This window comes from Girardinichthys multiradiatus, chromosome 20 (genome assembly GCF_021462225.1).
Source record: "Girardinichthys multiradiatus isolate DD_20200921_A chromosome 20, DD_fGirMul_XY1, whole genome shotgun sequence".
Classification (NCBI taxonomy): domain Eukaryota; kingdom Metazoa; phylum Chordata; class Actinopteri; order Cyprinodontiformes; family Goodeidae; genus Girardinichthys; species Girardinichthys multiradiatus.
Genome location: NC_061812.1, coordinates 47720164 through 47733430, shown reverse-complemented (window position 1 = coordinate 47733430; position 13267 = coordinate 47720164). Strand labels below are relative to the sequence as shown.

At 38.6% G+C, this 13267-nt stretch overlaps 1 long non-coding RNA gene across 1 annotated transcript; it reads left to right on the top strand.

The window, feature by feature from the left end:
• The first annotated feature begins 3194 nt into the window (after window positions 1-3194).
• LOC124856391 lies at window positions 3195-5367 on the top strand. Its single transcript, XR_007035318.1, has 2 exons — window positions 3195-3632; window positions 3704-5367. It is a non-coding gene; the product is annotated as an uncharacterized LOC124856391 (long non-coding RNA).
• The last annotated feature ends 7900 nt before the right edge of the window (window positions 5368-13267 follow it).

The following is a 13267-nucleotide window of genomic DNA, read 5'->3' as shown; positions in this document are numbered from 1 at the left end:
TGTATGTTTACCATGTGAAGGGACTTTCAGCCATAAGAATAATATGGCAGGTATAGGGACCCAATTTAAACATTTTTACTACATGTTACACACTTAGTGGATCGGAAATAATCACTGCCGATGTGTAGAGATGTAGGGAAACCTTATTCTGTAAACACAGTAAATAAAGCACGTAAGCGAGGACTGCCGTTAGCATTTCCCACACTATTTCGGGTGCTTTCCATACATAAAGGACCCAGGGGTAGGTACCCGATTTCGTATCGATGTCAATGCCAGCTCTGCTCGGGTGGTCAAATCTGCCCGGTGCCCTGCGCCTGTCGCTGACGTCACAAGACGGCAACGTCGTTCGGACAAACTACTTCTTTTTTTATGGCGGTTTGCAAACAACTTTTAGGTGCATTACTGCCACCTTCCAGATTGGGGTATGGACCAGACGTTTAACTATTATAATCTTCCCATAATATCTGTTCTTCTCAGAAAACTAAAAATACTGTAAAAAACTACATCCCCAGATGATCTCTGAAACAAGTCCCTAATGTCTAATTTATTTTTGTTCCTACTTAAATCTCTAAGTAATACCTCTCTTTCCTGAACATATTTATTACATTGTAAAAAAATATGTTGCACTGTTTCTAATTTTCCACAATAATTACAACAACCTGTATTATGTTTATTAATTATTTTAAGAGTACTATTTAATCCTGTATGTCCAAGCCTTATTCTAGATATAATATCTTCTTTTTTACTTCTATTACATTTCCTAAATTCCCCAACTTTTTTTTGGATGCTATAATAAAATCTAGCATTGCCTCCTCTATCCCACTGTTCTTGCCATTTCCTCTTCATATACATTTTAATAATATTCTTTACGACATTTTTACTTATTTTAATATTTAAATCAACCATATTCTTTTTGCTGCACTCTTAGCAAAACTATCAGCCAACTCATTTCCTACCACACCAATGTGGGCAGGAATCCAAACTAGTTTAACATGAGAACCATAATTTTTAATCCTAAAAATTGAATTAATTATATCCAATATAATATCTTGCCGTGATTTTGAATTTAAGTCAAGAATACTTATTAATGCACTACTTAAAACCTCCCTCTCTTTTGTTTCCTCAATCCATTCTAAAGCCATTAAAATAGCCATTAATTCACCTGTATACACTGTCAATTTATCTGTTATTCTTTTATTTCTCATAATATTTAAATCCAGAATTACAAATGCTATACATACTTTATCATTTAACACTTTAGAAGCATCTGAATATATTTGTATATATTCTGAATATTCTTTTTCCATATAACCTTCCACCTCTTTCTTTAACTGTCTCCCTTTTTTCAGTAAGTTTAAATCAACTTCAGCCTGTCCAAAGATCCATGATGGAATAACCGGAATAACAACCACAGGACTAACTAAAAAGTTATCTATTCCAAAATATTTTATTTATTATTATCCATCCAAAACTATTAATTTGTTTCTTTTCTTTTTCTAGACAAGGTTGCAGCGTGACATATGGATGATGACCTTCATTATGTCCTTTAATATTTGTCCAGTAAATTATGGCTAATTGTTCTCTCCTGAGCTCCAGTGGCATCTCCCCCATCTCAACCTGTAGAGCTGAAACCGGAGTACTTTTCATCACTCTGCAACAAAGTCTTAATGCCTGATATTGTATTCTATCTATTCTTTTAAATAAACTATTTGAAGCTGAATTGTATAAAATACACCCATAATCAAATATTGATCTAATTAGTCCAATATAAATTGTTTTTAATGCTTTCCTATCTGCTCCCCATTCTTTACCTCTCAAACATATCATTATATTTAATTTTTCTTACTTTTTCCAACTATTTTATCAACATGTATCTTCCATGTAAGTTTTTTATCAAACCGGATACCCAAATATTTCATTTGATCTATCCTTTCTATAACATTCCCAAATAATTTGAGATTTACATTACTATTTAATTTCCTATTTGTAAAAACAACAACTTTAGATTTGGATGTTGAGAACCTGTCGGGATCTGGGAGTCTGTCTGTTTTGCTTGCTGCTAACCTTATTCATCCAGCAGAGAGTGTCGGAGCTACAGGAGGAATCTGTTTTCCATCTTCTGATTGCTGGGAATGCTACTTAAGCCGTGGCTGCCAGCAACTCTTCGCCTGAACATAGCAGAAGAATTTCAAATATATGAAAAAGAAATAAGTTCAATGTTGCCTTTGCCAGTAGTACCACCGTGGCTGTTACCAGAAGCAGTGGTGGATATGGCATTGATGGAAAAGAAAAAGGATACGAAATGTAGTTTAGATTCAAGTATAATACAATAATATATAAACAATTACTATCATTATGTCCAGATTTACACAGACGCATCAAAAACAGATGAAAAAATAGGAGTAGCATTTGTAATACCAGAATTTAAAATAAAAGTAGGAAAAAGAATTACAGATGGATTATCAGTATATTCAGGAGAATTATTAGCAATATTGTTAGCAGTGCAGTGGGTGGAGGATATAAAACCATTAAAAACAATCATTTATTCAGACTCAAGTTCAGCATTATTAAGTTTAAAACATAATCATTCAGAGGGTAGACCAGACATTTTGTTGGAAATAAAACATACTTTATTTAGAATACAAAGAATGGGATTAATATTAGTGTTTTTATGGATACCAGGGAGGGAATGAGAAGGCGGACAGGATAGCAAAGAAGGCAACACAAAACAACATTAGTTTTATAATTAATATTAGTAGGTCAGAGGCAAGAAATATAATTAAACAGAGAATCAGGAAAGAGTGGCAAAAAAGGTGGGATGAAGAAAAGAAAGGAAGATGGTTTTACAGAATCAACAAGATAGTAGGAGAAGTAAGAACAGGAAGAAGGAGCAGAAAAGAGGAAAGATTAATTACAAGATTAAGAATAGGACATACAGGACTTAATTCTACATTGTTCAAGATAAAGAAACATAATACAGGAAAATGTGATCATTGTGGAGAGGAGGAAACAATAGAACATGTAATATTGAAGTGTCAGAAATATGAACAAGAAAGAACAATTTTAAGGAGAGAATTTGTAGGTATTAAAGAAAATTTTATTTTGAGAGATACTTTGCAAAGAAGTTTAGGTAGCAAGCATATTCAAATTATAATTAGATTTTTCAAAAGCACTAAATTAATAAATAGAATTTGATTGTTGTAATAGTAAATAAGATTTAAAACCATGAAGAACCACACTCCATACCAGTCGGTGGCAGTAATGCACATCATAACGTTATTTGCCAACTGCCAAAAAATAATACAGAAGAAGAAGAACTCTTCGCCTGAGCGTTGAGCCTACGTCGTATCTGTTCCAGTGTGTGCGACAATCCTCCGATCATTCGTCTAGCGCTTGGAGCTTTATGATTCCCTGTCTGGATTCTGCGTGCTCTCCAGGACCAAGGAATCTTCAGTCTTTTACTGGACCTATACAACTCACTGACAAGCTTTCTCCTACTGCAAACCTGTCCACCCTCCAACGCAACTTCAGCTTCATCTTCCTCTCACTCCTCACGGAAAGTACGAGTGCTGTGAACTCTGCTCCCAGTTTCCTTAACTCCGTCTCCCCTGGCGGATCCCGTCTCCTTTCTAGTAAGAACAATAACCATTATTTATGATATATTACCGTCACTGTTTCTGACCTGCCCTTTTCCCTCACACAGTTGGAGAGACCAGACTCCTGTCACTTCCCTGTAGGATTTAAGGAGAAAATAAACTTATTTTTCACCGTGAGATTTCTCTGCTGCAAATTCTTTCTGTATGTGGGCCGGATCAGTGTCAAAAATGATGTCAGAACCTAAATCCCCATTCTAAAGCCCAAGCTTCTACACTATTTAAGGCGACTTGTAATTTCAAATTTACAAATTCTATATTTCTTCCCCTCTTCCAAATAATGCCATCATCTGCAAATAATGAAACACCAAAAGATTTATCTATACTACTAAAAATATCATTAATCATTATAATAAATAGCATAGGACTTATACTACCTTGGGGAGTACCATTTTCAACTTGATATTTTGAACTTATTTCCCCACCTATTGTTACTGTAATACTTCTTTCAGTTAAATTTTTTTTATCCATCTATATATTTTACCCCTTATACCTATTTGTTTTATTTTAATCAACAGCCCTTCTTTCCAAAACATGTCATAAGCCTTTTCCACATCTAAGAAAACTGCTATTAAATTCTACTTATTAATCTGAGCCCGTATAATTTCATGTTCCAGACATAATGCAGGATCTATTGTACTTCTGCATTTTCTAAATCCAAATTGATAACACTTAATCTTCTTAGATTCTAAAAAACAAATTAATCTGTTATTTACCATTTTTCCATAATTTTACCTATACATGATGTTAGAGCTATTGGTCTATAACTTTCAGCTGAATTAGGATCTTTACCAGGTTTACAAATAGGTATTATGATGGCTTCCTTCCATTTATCAGGTAATATCCCTCCCACACCTTATTATACAATTCTAATAATATTACTTTACTCACATCACTAAGATTGTTTAACATACTATAACTGATTTGATCACCCCCCGGAGTTGATTTACTGGAATTCTTCAGTGCTTTATTTAACTCTATTAAAGAAAACTTCATATTGAAAAAATCCTCATAATCTTCATCATTATGTAATAATTCAATATTTCTTTGTAATGTTATTTTACGTCCTTTTTTTTCTTTACCAAGTCAACCCGAGTGCCTGCTCCATTATTTAATATTACCAATTCTTTTTCTTCAATCATCTCTTCTAAAATTCCTCCATTATAATCATCTTGATCTCCCCATAAAGTGCTATGTGCATTGAAGTCCCCACACCAAACTATTTTCCCTCTCCAGTGTTCTAGGATTGTTTCAAGTTTTAACTTTACTAATTGTTTGCAAGGATTGTAATAATTTATTACTGTAATATTCCCATTATTTGTCCAAATTTCTACAGCAATAAGTTCTAAGTCTGTTATTATTTGGAGCTGAATAAATTTTATGTTTTCCTTTAAGAATATGGCACAACCTCCTCCATTCCCATTTATTCTATCTTTACGTAAAACTAAGTAACCATGAACACTAAACTGCAATGATGGCTTGAGCCATGCTTCTTGAATGCATATTATGTCTGGTTTTGTATTTAAATTATTAATGAAGCCTTTAAATTCCTGACCATTTGCTATTAGACTATGAGCGTTCCATTGTAATATTAGAATTATGTAACAATTTGAGAAGCCTCAGCTTCAGATGATCCTTCCCCATGTCTAAGTTCATCATGAATTTTTTTCCCATGATAAATCTTTGACATTAAAAAACTTTGTAGCTGCCTTTACTATGATTTTGATTTTGATTTTCTCAGTTTTAGTTATTGCTTGTTCTGAGCAATTTATGACATATGCAAGAAAAGGAATCAATTTTTCCAATGTAATATTACACTGATTATTGTCTTCCCCTCTTTACCTTTCAAAATTTGCTTTTAGATCATTATCACTATTTTTTACCTCTTTCACTGCTTCAGCATAAGTCATTCTCTTATCAGTTTTAACTTTTTGAATTTCAGCTGCTTCTTTTCTTACCATGCACCCTGCATATGCTGCAGTATGACTTCCTCCACAATTACAACATTTAACTGCATTATTTCCACACTCGCCATAAGGATGTTCACCTACCAGATCTCTGTTTCCCTTTACAAACGTTTGCAATATGTCCATACCTTTGACATTAATAACATCTGAGAGGTGGTGGAATATAAGCTCTTACTTTAAAGCTCATACACACAGCAAGACTGGTGAAAGATTGGGGGGCGGGGGGGGGGGGGGGTGGGGGGGGGGAGTCACTGGGGGCATATATATATATATATATATATATATATGTGTATATGTGTGTGTGTGTTAATTGTTACTCTCATCTGTGGCCCCCTCAAGATCTCTGTCTCTCAGCTAAGTCCAAACTCAAAGTAATTAAAACGTATCAATATTTTGCTTTACTGTAAGGCAGAAATTAGAATCACTTGACAATGTAGAATATATATATTTCAATTGTTAAAGAACTGCCATGTATGCAACAAAGTTAAACCATTTTCTGATGCATAAATTTTCATTTTCAGTTTCCATCTTTTCTTTTGAATAAATAAGTTATTGTTCTCTGCATTGTGGGCAAGTTCTGATTTCTTTTAAATAAAACATTTGACAGTTCGGTTGTTTTCACGGATTTTATTTAAAAGTCTGTAGATGGTAAGTGATTTATTGTTCGTCCTGTCCTAATGCAGGCAGCGGTTTTTTATGTCTGTGCACCACCTGTGTAAAATCTCCCAGTCCATTAAATTGAATGAACCGATCTCCTTGGCAACCCCTCTGTTTTGGGGGTAAGCGCGCATGCGCTCTCGTATAGTGTATGTGAAATCTCTGGTCATAAGCGGTGTTTTCGAGCTTAACTGTGTTGTTGTAATTCAGCAAAATAGCATGAAACACAACTAGTTTCTCTCCCTTTGCTTTTAACTGGGCTATTTAGCAGCGAGCAGAGAGACATTAAACATAGCGGTGCTCGTTTTAAAGGCTGGCCGTTCACAAAAGCCTTGAGCTCCGAGGGGAGAGAAGCAAAGCAAGAGCATTGAGGCTCCAGCATAGCAGAACAGTTCAGGAACTATTTGGAATGAGGGGGAAAATAGTTATATTTATAAACAGATTAAGTCGTGTTTTAGACTGTCTATGGGTAGCGGTTCTGTTCTTTGTGTGCTCGTGAATTTTTGCAGCTGTAATTGGTTCTGGATGACGGCTTCATAGCAGACAGCTGTTCTTCCCTTTTCCCAGTACTGCGTACCAGCGCAGAATTCTTTAGTGGTACGCAGTACCGGACCTTACCGGCTCACTTTCATCCCTGCACTTAACCCCGTAACATCCTCCTTTACAAAAATCAAAAGGTATACTCTTACAACAGCAATGAACCGTCTTCTGAACTGTAAACAGCAAAGAACTCTCTAACAATCCTGCCATGGTTAGACTTTTCTCTTTTTTTATTTTTTAAATTATTATTATGAAACACATGTCCCAAGACACTTGATACTGTCAATGCAGTTCATAAATCCAATCTCTCAGGTGGCTTGGATTGGCAGCCAGCCCTGGTGTAAAGGCCCATGAAGTGGGGCGTCGACTCCCCGGGTTCTGGTGAAACCACAGACAGTAGCCTCCCTGGGTTCCTCAGCAAGAATTCCGTCTATCACAGTTGAAAGCAAGGGTGTAGCGCTGTCCATTGAAGATGCCGGCTCTGCCACCCTGAAGTACACTCTGTTGCGGCGGTAAAGGTAGCCTTCCACGTCCACTAGATAAGATCGGAGGGCGACCTGACGTAAACATGTACAAAGTCTCCACCGACTTGAGGTGTCTCCTGGGGTGGGCTTCATCCTAATTTAGGCATGCCCAAAGTCCGGCCCCGTGTCCAAATTTTCACCGGCCCAAAGCATCCTGTCATAAAATCAATAATATGTGGCGGGCCAGCACAGTTTCCCACAGTAAACAATACACACATACAAAAAAGCTATTTTATATTTCACCAGAGGGTGGCAGTAGACCCATGGCTGCACTCATAACATGAGCCTTGTGTGAACTGTCACCCCGGTGGGATATTTTTAGCCCATTTCTAAAATGGCAACTGGTACAAAAAAGAGGAAGGTTGACAACGAGGGCTGCCATTTCCAGGACAAGTGGAAATCAGAGTACTTTTTCACTGACATATGAAACAACTGTGTCTGCCTAATTTGCCAAGAGACTGTGGCTGTTTTCAAAGAATTCAATATTAAGAGGCACTACCAGACGAAACATGCTAACTACGGCAAGCTAACAGCAAACGAACACACTGAAAAACTGAAGCTGCTTTGAAAAGCACAGCAGAGTTTTTTCACAAGAGCCCGTGACTCAAATGAAAATTCCATAAAGGCGAGTTACAAGGTGGCAATGCTGATTGCCAAGCACTGCAAACTTTTTACTGAGGGTGAATTTATTAAAGACTGGGTGATTGAAATGGTGGAGAAAATTGGTCCTGAGAAAAAGCAAGAGTTTACTAATGTTAGCCTGGTTCGTAGCACTGTGGCAAGGAGGATTGAAGACAATCCATCTGATATCAAGAGACAGTTAGAGGCAAAAGGAGTGAAGTTTGGCTTTTTTTCGTAAGCCTGCGACAAATGCACGGATGCGTCTGACACAGCTTAGTTACAAGTTTTTTTGAGAGGAGTGGACAATGAAATGAATGTGAGTGAAGAGCTTCTTCACCTTTAGAGCCTTAAGGACCAAACAAGAGGAATACATTTGTTTTCTTCTGTTTGTTCCAACGTTGATGACATGAAACTACAATGGAATAAAATCACTGGGATTATTATGGATGGCGCTCCTGCCATGGTTGGTGAGCAAAAGTGGGCTATCAACGCTAGTCTGCAAAAAAGTCAGGGAAGAAGGAGGCAGAGCTATAAAACTCCATTGTATTATTTACCAACAAGTCCTGTGTGCCAAACATCTGAAATATGATCACGTTATGAAACCCGTGATAAAGGCTATTAATTATATTTGCTCCAGAGCCCTGTGCCACTGTCAGTTTCAGCAGTTTCTCCTCAACATCCACGCTGAATATGGAGATGTTGTGTATCACAATGACATAAGATGGCTCAGTCGGGGGTCTGCATTGTAGCGATTCTACTCCCTCAGAAAGGAGATTGGACAATTCCTGGCACAAAAGGGACAACCGATGCTGGAAATCTCTGATCCTGTTTGGCTGGCTGATTTTGGATTTTTAGTTGGCATAACACGACATCTGAACACGCTGAACACCAGCCTTCAAGGGCAAAATGCAGTGGTAAGCCAACTGTATTCCTACGTTAAAGCTTTTAAGACAAAGCTGCTACTTTTCTAAAGGCAACTGACACAAACGCAGCCCAATACCACACATTTCCCATCACTGCAGGAAATTATGACCAGTTTTCCAGAGGACAATATTTGTGCACAAATGAGAAGGTATGCAGAAAACATTTAATCTCTGAATGAGGAGTTTCAGCAGCATTTCAGGGATTTTGTAGCTATTGAAAAGGAGATCACATTTTTTCCTCCTCTTTTTCCGTGGATCCTAATGACGATCCAGACCACCTGCAACTGGAGCTCATTGAGCTGCAGTTTGACGTGGAGTGTCATAATTACTACCAACAACTCTCTCCTGTCAACTTTTACCCCCAGCTGAACAAAAACAGGTTCCAAATGATTCGGACATTTGCGAAGAAAATGCTGAGCTTGTTTGGCTCGACACACTTGTGCAAGAAGATGTTTTCGGTTATGAACATTAACAGAAACGCGTGAGGACAAGACTAAGTGACTCTCACCTGCACGACATCTTGCGCATCAAAACCACTGCTTTTGATCCAGACCTGGCCTCTTTACTGCAGTCAAAACACCGATATCACCCTTCTCATTAATGCAGGTAATTTGTTTTATTCTGAGGAAAATAAACTCCAAATTCTCGGGGAATTGATTTTTTGTGGCGATCAGACCACATGTTTGTCAAATTTCCGCTATCTGATTTAACTGTACTATTCTTTGTCAAAATGCACTGGTGATTTGTTAAAAAAAAATCAATACATGTAATAAAAATTTCAGTCAACTTTCATAAAATTGTTCATTTGTATTTCATTATTATTATTTTAACCTTTAACTATCCTGGCAATGCAATTGACAACAGATTCTCCTTTGCAAAATCGACCTACCTGCAGACAGCAAAGTGATATAGTTACATATTTACATGTTAATTTACAATGGTAATGCTTTGAGAAATGTCAGGCCGAATGGTCGGCCCGCGTACATTTTCATCTGACCAAATCTGGCCCTCTTTCCAAACTGTTTGGACACCCCTGTCCTAATAGCTTCCCTAATCTCCAAGGCCCGCAGATCCCTTGCAGTGCTGTCGTAGAAGAACTTCGCAAGCTGTCACCGGTGGCATAATTTATCAGGGACCCCAAACACCACCGAAGGCTCAAGCAACTTTTAGTCACAAGGATGGAGGTCTTGAGCCTCCTAGACATGAGACGTTGTGCCGGGCTGCTGTACATGTTTTCGGTGGGTGTGTTCCTCCAGTGAAGAATCGCTTTCCATGGATCAACCTCATCACGAGCAGCTCAGCGTAACAGGCTCTTTGCTATTTTAACCACCGACTCTGCCTTTCCATTTGCTTTTGGATGCCTCGGCGATGAGGTCACATGTGCGAATTCCCATTCACAGGCAATGCGCTCAAACTGAGAGCCAAACTGTGGGCCATTATCAGAGATCACTCTGTCTGGCTGGCCATGTCGGGCAAACTGGGACCTACAGCGTTTAATGACAGTGTCTGCTGATAGGTCGGGGAGCAGCTCAATTTCCCAGAAATCAGAGTAATGGTCCACAATGAGCGGATAGTCTTTTTGCCTGTGAGGAAACAGATCCACACTGTCAATCTGCCACGGGTAACTGATGTGAGAGCATGGTTTCGTTTTGCTGCTTATGTGCATATTCATTGCAGGTAGAGCACACACTTACAAAATCTTTGATTTCTGCCTGCATGTTAGGCCAATATAGAGTCTTCCTGGCCTGGCGGTAGCAGGCATCCCCACCAATGTGGCTTGAATGGATACGGGCAAGCATTTCTGGCCGCATTGTTCTAGGAATGATGACCTTCTGTCTTCGGATCAGGATGCCATTCTCAATACTGGCCTCGTTCCGGAAAGGCCAATATTCCCGTATGTTGTGAGGAGTGCTGTCCTTTGTGTGTGGCCAGACTGCGACAACCGCAGACTTAAGAGTCATTGTCAGTGTGCCGCCTGATCTGGTCGAGCCGTTGGTCACTTACATTCAAATATTCAGCCTGATGAATTCGACATTCTCTTGCATGCGCTGTAGTAAGCAGACGGCATGATTTTTAAATGCAGTCTCACGCCCGTAGTGCTCTCCAGTGGCTCTGCTCAGTGTATCACTTATGAACATCTCAGATCCTGGCTTGTAGACATCTTTCAAGTTGTAGTTTTGCAGTGTCAAAAGCATGCTCTGAAGCCTCTTAGGTGCACTGAGAAGGGGCTTGCTGAATATGGATATCAGGGGTTTGTGATCAGTCTCATCTCCATACAGGTAGTGATGGAACCTCTGGCAGGTGTAATGGAAATTCTTGCAGTAAGCATTTCACAGTGTATAACCTTTTTTACTCCTCAGAACATCTGTGTTAGAGGAAGAAGCTGTAAAAGCCATTATCAGAAGTTTGATGGTTCAGACCCATCTTTAGGACAATGTCAGGAAGGGCAGTTAGGTCTGTTCCTAGATAACCTTGTCACTTTTGAACTTAAGAAGGGTTTGGGTCATAAAACACACACTCTTTGCAGTTGAGATAACACTGTCATGTTCTGGTATAAATACTGTGTGTAAATGTTGATCGGGGCTCTGTTCAACTGACTTGCTTGGTGACAGAGTCATTCAAACGCTGAATGCCTTTGAATAAAACTTATAAGACAAAGTCCGGATTTTCTCTTGTTATGAGTCAACTTCTACCCACTTTGATAAGAAAATTCCACAACAATTTTAGCGTCACGAACAGGATCTAACGTGCCAGAGGAGACCGCAGGAGGGGACACGGACGCCTGGCCAGCCTGAGAGTTCTCAGTCCACTTCCATTTTACGGAGGGGAGTTCTGGTGCCCGCCTGCGGCTTCTGGACGATTGGATCCGAACAATTTGTCGTCAAATATATCTGGGTGAGAAGTTGCTCTGTGTGATATAATGTATATTATTATTTTTATTACACATTAACCATCATCTCCTAACTAATTAATTAGGTTCCAGAGTTGCGAGAGGGAGGACATCAGCTGAGGGCCCAGTTACCCTGCAAAAGGAATGGCAGGGAGGTTCTCATTGGTAACAATGGTATAAAGCAAAACACAGGGTTTTGCGGGTGGTTTTTAGCAATTTTCTACACCTCATAAAGGAGAAAAGCCAGTGGGCAGACGTGCCGCTGAACGGGTAAAAAAAAAAAAAATGGTTCCGGAACCTTGTGGCATCAGGGGTGTCTCCTTCTTCATACTCTGATTTATAAAATAATGAAAGGAAAAAGTGGGGATGATTGTGTTACATGTGCTTTAATTTGGAATATAAGTTTGGTTTTTCACAGCGTGGAAGTTTGAGTGTAAATAAGTTAAATAGTTTAAATAGTTTCAAGAGCGATACACTGGATTTATATTGAAAGCACATCTTATGCGGGCAGAAGAGAAACCGGAGCAAAGTTTCTTCTTTCTCCCTCCTGGAGAAGTTAAAATGGACAAAGAATGATTGAATGTCTCACCAACAGACCGGGGAAGGGCCTGGTTGTTTTTTTGGACTGATAGAGAACTGTGTGCCATGACAGTCTGACTCTGGAGTGATTAAGAAACTGATGGGGGTAACGTACAAACACACACACACAATTGCATAAATCTTTTCCTATTTTCTGCAATGAAGAACGCTTATTAACCGCTGCTCATGTGACACGCTTGCTTGACGTGGACAGATATAGCGGGTTAAAATATTATTTTAGGGTTAGAAAAGTATCTTTAAAAGGGTGATAACTTAACTCATTTGATACTTTCCAGTTAATTCTTTTAGAGAAACATGTTCTCTTTTGTCGTGGAATATTCAGGGTCAATTATTCTAGTTATTAAAAGTTATTAAAAGCAGAGGAAGTTACAACATCTCCAAAACTCAGCAGTAACCAAGTGTTTCTATGTTATTCTCAGGACAGATCTCACGAAGGAGTATTTTTAAAACCCAGCGCATGCGTAAAACCTGATGGGTTTCTCCTTTAGGTATAATTTTCTGTTGTCAGATTTTGTATTCCATAAATCTAATGGGTAGAGACCTCATTAAAACAGGCTTAGTTCTACTGCAGATGGTCTTCATACAGTTTCTGACACAGTATTTACAGTTTGGTGCAGTTTTTGTCCGCAAGTGCTAACTGACGCTTATGGAAAGTACAAATTCATTGTTTTTCATAGCAGCTGCTGGGAAGAGGTTATATTAGGGTTTTTTCTTCCCTCTTCTGATTCATGCACCGTGTTGATTTACACTGTACCTTATATCAGGTCCTGACAAAAACTATGAAAGGTTTGGTTCTGCAGGTTCTTTTTTTTCCCTTTGGAGAAGGAAAGGACACCTAATCAGTTCTGTGCTGCACAGAAATATTAAAACACTTGTTGTTTTCTAAGATATC